Source organism: Monodelphis domestica, chromosome 1 (assembly GCF_027887165.1).
Source record: "Monodelphis domestica isolate mMonDom1 chromosome 1, mMonDom1.pri, whole genome shotgun sequence".
Lineage (NCBI taxonomy): Eukaryota > Metazoa > Chordata > Mammalia > Didelphimorphia > Didelphidae > Monodelphis > Monodelphis domestica.
In genome coordinates this window covers 386,960,671-386,967,024 of record NC_077227.1, presented here as the reverse complement: position 1 = coordinate 386,967,024, position 6,354 = coordinate 386,960,671, and positions in this window count along the sequence as shown.

The window sequence follows — 6,354 nt, the reverse complement described above, 5'->3', positions numbered from 1 at the left end:
AGGAGAACAATGTTCTGCCTACCCAGATACAGGCCCCCTGTTTGTTTCTGGTTCTAGGCCTGCTCAAAAATGTATACCCTTTTCCTATTTTTTCTCATCTCCTGCCTATATCTGTTTCCTCTGCACCCGAAAGACTAGGGTCTCTGGGGCAATTGAGAGTCCAGTTATTCTAAAACTGTTCACAGGCTTAAACAGACTGGAATTAATTGCGGTTAAGTTGACTTCAAGTGATATGACAGCTTCTCTTTGCTAAATCCCCTCCTGATTGCCAAATGTTACATTTAGATTATATATTTTATGTACCTGGCTTGATCAGGAAATTCTCCTTCAGGTCTCATTTGGATGAATTTCTAGTTTAGTTGACTTTTTTTAAAGAATTTACTTTCCATCTCAGAATCATTATTGCATATTGGTTTCAAGGCATAAGAGGAATAAGGGCTGGGCAATGGGAGTTCAGTGACAAGCCCAAGGTCATACAGCTAGGAAGTTTCTGGATCTGGATTTGAATCTAGGACTTCCCATTTCTAGACTGGCTCTCAATCCAATGAACCACCTAGCTGCACTTTAAGTGGACCTTTAAGTTACTTTACTTCTTCCTCCCTATGAAAGCTATGGATATTCTCATTTGTCTAATCATGGTGTAACCACAAAAATGTGGGTTTCAAGACTGTGAATTGCCAAAACTGTAAAGGTTTCTGCCAAACTGTAAAGATAATTTTTATTGTCTTGATTTAAATAAAAAAATAAGTGGTTGTCATGGGAAAATTCCCAAATATGAAAATACCTAAGTCAGTTGGGTTTTATGGAGATTTTAATTAATACAAATGAAGGAATTAAGGTAAGAGAGAGAGAGAGAGACAGACAGAGAGAGAGATAGAGAGAGAGAGAGAGAGAGAGAGAGAGAGAGAGAGAGAGAGAGAGAGAGAGAGAGAGAGAGAATAGTAGAAAGGGCCTAGGCCAAATGGCCTAGGCCTGAGCCTTAAGGGAGACTAGTCAGTCTTTTATCACTCACCACAAGGTCGTCCCAAGCAAAACTCCAGTTCTTCACTGAAATCCTCAAGTCCTGAACTGAGTTCAGAGACCTAGCTCCTCCAAATAACTCCAAACTCAAACCTCCATGGTGAACTCCCTGAACTGAGTTCAGAGAGCTCCTTTTAAAGAAAAATTTCTCTTATGTCACCTCCCCTAAATTTTCATATCTACCAATCACAGTAGAAGTTTTCCCCAGGACTGTCCATTCTTATTTCACATCTTCTTTTGTTCTCACCTTCTCTGATTAGATTATATCTTCTGAGTATTTCACATCTCTTTGTTAAGCTTGCCCTTTGTAAGTTGCTTGACCTTTTTGTTATTAATTTAACCTTTATAGGTACTCAGTACCCTTTTGTATTAGATCTAGAAATAGACCACCAGCTTAGGGTTTTTGCTTCATTATAAGTATGATCTGGGGACTTTTCTTTGCTCAATCAGGAGTTTACAACTTTATCTTCCCCTAAGGCACTGTCTGAGCAGGGTGGAGTAATTTTAAAAGTTCTCAATACATTCCTGATTAAGTACCTCAATTGTTACAAATGAGGAATAGCTTAATCAAATTTTCTAAGGTATAGTCTGAGCAATTTTAAGATTCACAATGGGGGATGACATGATTAGACTTTGATGGGTTGTCAAAATTACCCATTTATGCTGAACCTATTAAAAATGGAGTTCAGTCACAAAGTTGCCCCATTTATGGATAGATTTTCAGAGAGCTGAGCATTGGCTAGAGGAAACTGAAAACTCCATTCCTCTTTTATTTTATCCCTTCTCTTTTGCCTCCTGTTTTTTCCTCCTCATTTTGGCTGTTTTGGGATTAGAGGCATATTGCAATTGAAATTATCCTACCCAACCAAAGACAAGATCTTTCAATTTCAGCCAAGTAGTAAAATAAGCAGAATTGGGGAAATAATTTGTAGAATGACAATGATTGTGAAGAAAAATTATTTTCAAAAAGGTGAGTACTCTAATTAGAACAATGACCAACCATCATGATTTTAGGGGCTTGATGATGAATTATATTGCCCACTTATGGACAGGGGATGGACTTGATGCAAAATAAAGCTGATATTTTTGGACAGTCAGTGTTTTGCTTGATTTATTACAAACATTTTGTAAAACAATTAGTTTTAGTTTTTATTGGGGAAATATAGGTAGGAGGGTCAGAAAGTATGTGTTTCTGAAATTAAAATAAAGGAAAATAAAAAGCAGTGGTCCATCTCAGCAGGAGAGAGGACAACCATAGTACTGCTTTCTAGTCTACTCTTAGCTTTCTTGGGATCTCTAAAAAAAGATGGTGATTGTAGGACTTTGTGTGTGTGTGTGTGTGTGTGTGTGTGTGTGTGTGTGTGTGTGTGTGTTTATAATTTATTTATTTATTTAGAGTATTTTTCTCTGGTTGCATAATTCATGATTTACCCCACCTCTCTTCCCTCCCCCTCCCAGAACTGACAAGCAATTCCACTAGGTTATATATGCGTCATTGTTCAAAACCTATTTACAAATTTTTCATATTTGCAACAGAGTGATTTTTTAATGCCAATACTCCAGTCATATCTCCATTGAATCACATGATCGATCATATGTTTTTCTTCTGCATTTCTGTTCCCACAGTTCTTTCTCTGGATATGGATAGTGTTCTTTCTCATAAGTCCCTCAGAATTGTCCTGGGTCATTGCATTGGTGCTAGTAGAAAAAATCTATTACATTTGATTGTGCCACAGTGTATCAGTCTCTGTGTACAACATTCTCCTGGTTCTGTTCCTTTCTCTGGGCTTCAATTCCTATACCAACATGGGTAAATTATTTATCCTTTCTCAGTTTTTTTCCATCTGTCAAGCAGGATAATTATATATGCACCACCAACTTATACAGGTTTCTGGGGGATAAAATGAAAAACTAGTTTCACAGAATGGGAATAAAACAGATCTTAGAATGCAGATTTTGGATTAACATGGAGGTGACTTTTATATAGAAAACATGAAATTCTAGAGTTGGAAAAAGTTTTGGATATCATCTAATCCAATTCCATCATTTTATTTTATTTTTGAGCCCATATGAGGGTGCTATTTTCTTTTCTTTTCTTTTAACCCTCTTTTTTTTTAGATAAGGAAACTGATGTGGAGAGCAGAAGAGATTGGCTTATGAGTAAAAAGAATCAAAGTTGAAATTAGAACTAAGCTTCTAGAACCTAGTGCTATTTTGGCTCTACTATAATATATGTAATATATTTGTATAAATCAAGACAAATAAAATGTTAATTAGCATTACTCTATTAGCTCATATATTACCTTCAATAAGGAATGTGATTTAATTCAATGGAGAAAAATCAAGTATTCCCTGCAGTTTCAAGTTAAAGGACAAGGCACCAAGTTTTGATATAAGCCAGATAACAATATTTTCAAAGACAGATGAGGTAGTAGGTCATGTGTTTATTCCATTGCCTTGGACAGTGGGGAGGAAGTATGCTTGTTGCATTTTCCATTCTATATATTTCTATCTATAACATTCTAAAATTATTGTATGATCTCTGATTCCTTTATAACCACTCTTTACCAACCAGGGTGGGAACAATGCATGGCTGGTGGATCTGAATGACCTTGTCTGGGGAGCAGGGAGACACCATTACTACAGTTATTCCACTTTGACACTTAGAAACTATCCAATTTTTCCCCCCATAACATTCTTGCTAGAAATTGAGCCAAAACCATGTTTTGTAATGCAAATAGTACATTGTCTAGAGATGCCAAACTTGGAGGAGTAGAATTATTCATTCACTTCTTGTAAATATTCCAGTACTTTCAATATCCTGGTTTAATCTGTTTGGATACATTTATTACCAGCACATCGAGATCCTTTTATATTTCACTAGACTTCATGAATTTCACTGGCCAAAAATATTAGTCATTTCTACTCAACTTCATAGTGACAAGCTTTTCTGTACATAATAGATTGTTCCTTATAAATCTGAGGGCTATATAAATGCAAAATTTTAATACTGTTTTTTAACTAATATCTAACTTTGAGGTCTTATTATGATGTGGAAATGGTACTGGGTTTTCTGTGGCTATGCTACGAGAAAGCAAGTTCTAGCTGGTTCTACCAGAACAAAAAAGATTGGGTAAATGCACATTGATTAGACTAGCTACTATCATGCAACTACCAGTATAACCAGTCTCAGAGACATTAATAAACAGACTGGTTGCAGAGAGATGAATCTATTAGTTATAACAAAATAGCATCTTTCAAGACACCCTGGAGCTAGGAGACTTCTGGCTTCTTCACATAGTATGCATGCACACCCAGATGGTGGGAGTGAGACAGAAATGGATTTTCCAAACTTTCTTTTCCAAAAGGTAAGAGGGGTACTAATTTATGTTAAATTCCCACAAGCCTTACTCAGTTTCAGCTTCAAAGAAAGGTGGGAAGGCCTGAACAGGCCAGAATCTAGCAAATATCCACAATAGAAATTGAAAAGCTCATAGAATCCCACAATTTATAACTAGAACTGGATACAGTACTTCAGATATTGTCTGACCAGGGAGACAGAAATTAACTTCTATTTATTTATAATATGGCATTCCTTTAGAACAAGTATGATTCGGTCACACAAAAGAACTTATGGGGGTCCCAGGTGGTACAACTGGTTAGAGTTCTGGACTTGCACTCAGGAAGACTCATCTTCCTTAATTCAAATCTGACCTCAGAGTCTTACTACTATGTTACCTTAGGCAAATCACTCAACCAAAGGTGCCAAAAAAAATATATATATATACATATATATATAGTTATTTATATATTTAGTTATTACTATATATACTATATAACATATTATATATATAATTACCTAAGTAGGTGATTTTCCCAAATCCTCCGAGCAGTTTAGTCATTCTCTTCATTCCCCCAACAAATTACTTTGTATTTATTGAGTATACAATTTTTTATTTCACTCAAATAGATTAAGTTTTTTGAGGGCAAGAATATTGTATTTTTGTTTCTTTATCCCTAGTTCCTAGAAAACAGCAGGTGCATAATAAATGCCTGCAGAATTAAATTAGATCAAATCCAAAAGAACACTTAGTATAGAATAGAGAATATGAGATTTAGGAGTAGGGGTAATAATAGAATATGCAGCCCAGAGGCAGATAGATGATTTCGTTGTTTGAGATTCAGGCCTAAAGACATGAAAGCTTGGGTCCAAATCTAGCCTCAGCCACTTTTTAGTTGTGTGACTCTGGGCAAGTCAGTTAAATTCCATTGCCTAGACCTTCTTGCTCTTCTGTCTTGGAGCTAAGAACAGTGTTCCCTTTCTATCCTGGCTCACCTCAACACCAGTGATAGCTCAAAGATGGCAGAGAACAGTAGATGCATAGTGGACCAGTTTCCTGATTATTCCTTTTATTTATTTATTTATTTAAAGGCACAGAGGAGAAGGAGTCTTAAGTTTTAAAACTATAAAATAATGAGCTTAACTTCAAATCCTGGCAAAAAATTTAAAATATATATATATATAGCAAATAATTAAATGGATGCTTGCAAGCATTAAAAAGAAAACAGGCTATTAGGTTTATATCCCAAATAAATCAAGGAAAGAACAAAAGAAACCAAAAGTACAAAGGTTGCCATTCTGCAGTGGCAAAAAAATAGAAACTGAGGAGTCTCCTATTCATTGAAAAATGGTTCAAAAAATTATTGCATATGAAGATAATGTAAAGCTGCCTTGTAAAAAAATGATAGAAAGGGAAGGGAATAAATAATTTTGTAGCACTTACTATGCCTCAGGGACTGTACTAATTATTTTTTTTTATGATTATCTTATTTGATCCATAATACAACCTTTAGAGTTAGGTGTTACTGGGGCAAAAAGCAGTTAATTGACTTGACCAGGGTCAAAAAACTGGTAAATTCCTGAGAGCAGATTTGAACAAGTTCTTGGTGACTCCAGGCCCAGTGCTTTATCCACTAAGCCACCTAGGCTCTACTAAAATATTGAAGTGGTCCAGCTACCTTGCGATCATCTTACGGAGGTCTAAGCAACTAGAAGGGAAGTCAATAGCTGGGAGAATATGAGTGGGAGGAATAAAGATTAAGGGAGAAAGGACATAGGTAAAAGAAACCCACAGAGGCACAGAGATCTTCAGCATCATGTCAGCTTGTCAGCTCCTCCTCAACAGGTCAGAGAGAGGGAGGGAGTGATCTGAACTGATTTTATTGAGGATTGTAGCCATGGTGGTGGTGGTGGGGGTTGTGGGATGTCAATAAAACAGGTGGTACATCTGAAGTTATAACAGTACCGAAAAACAAAAGAAATGGATGGTAACA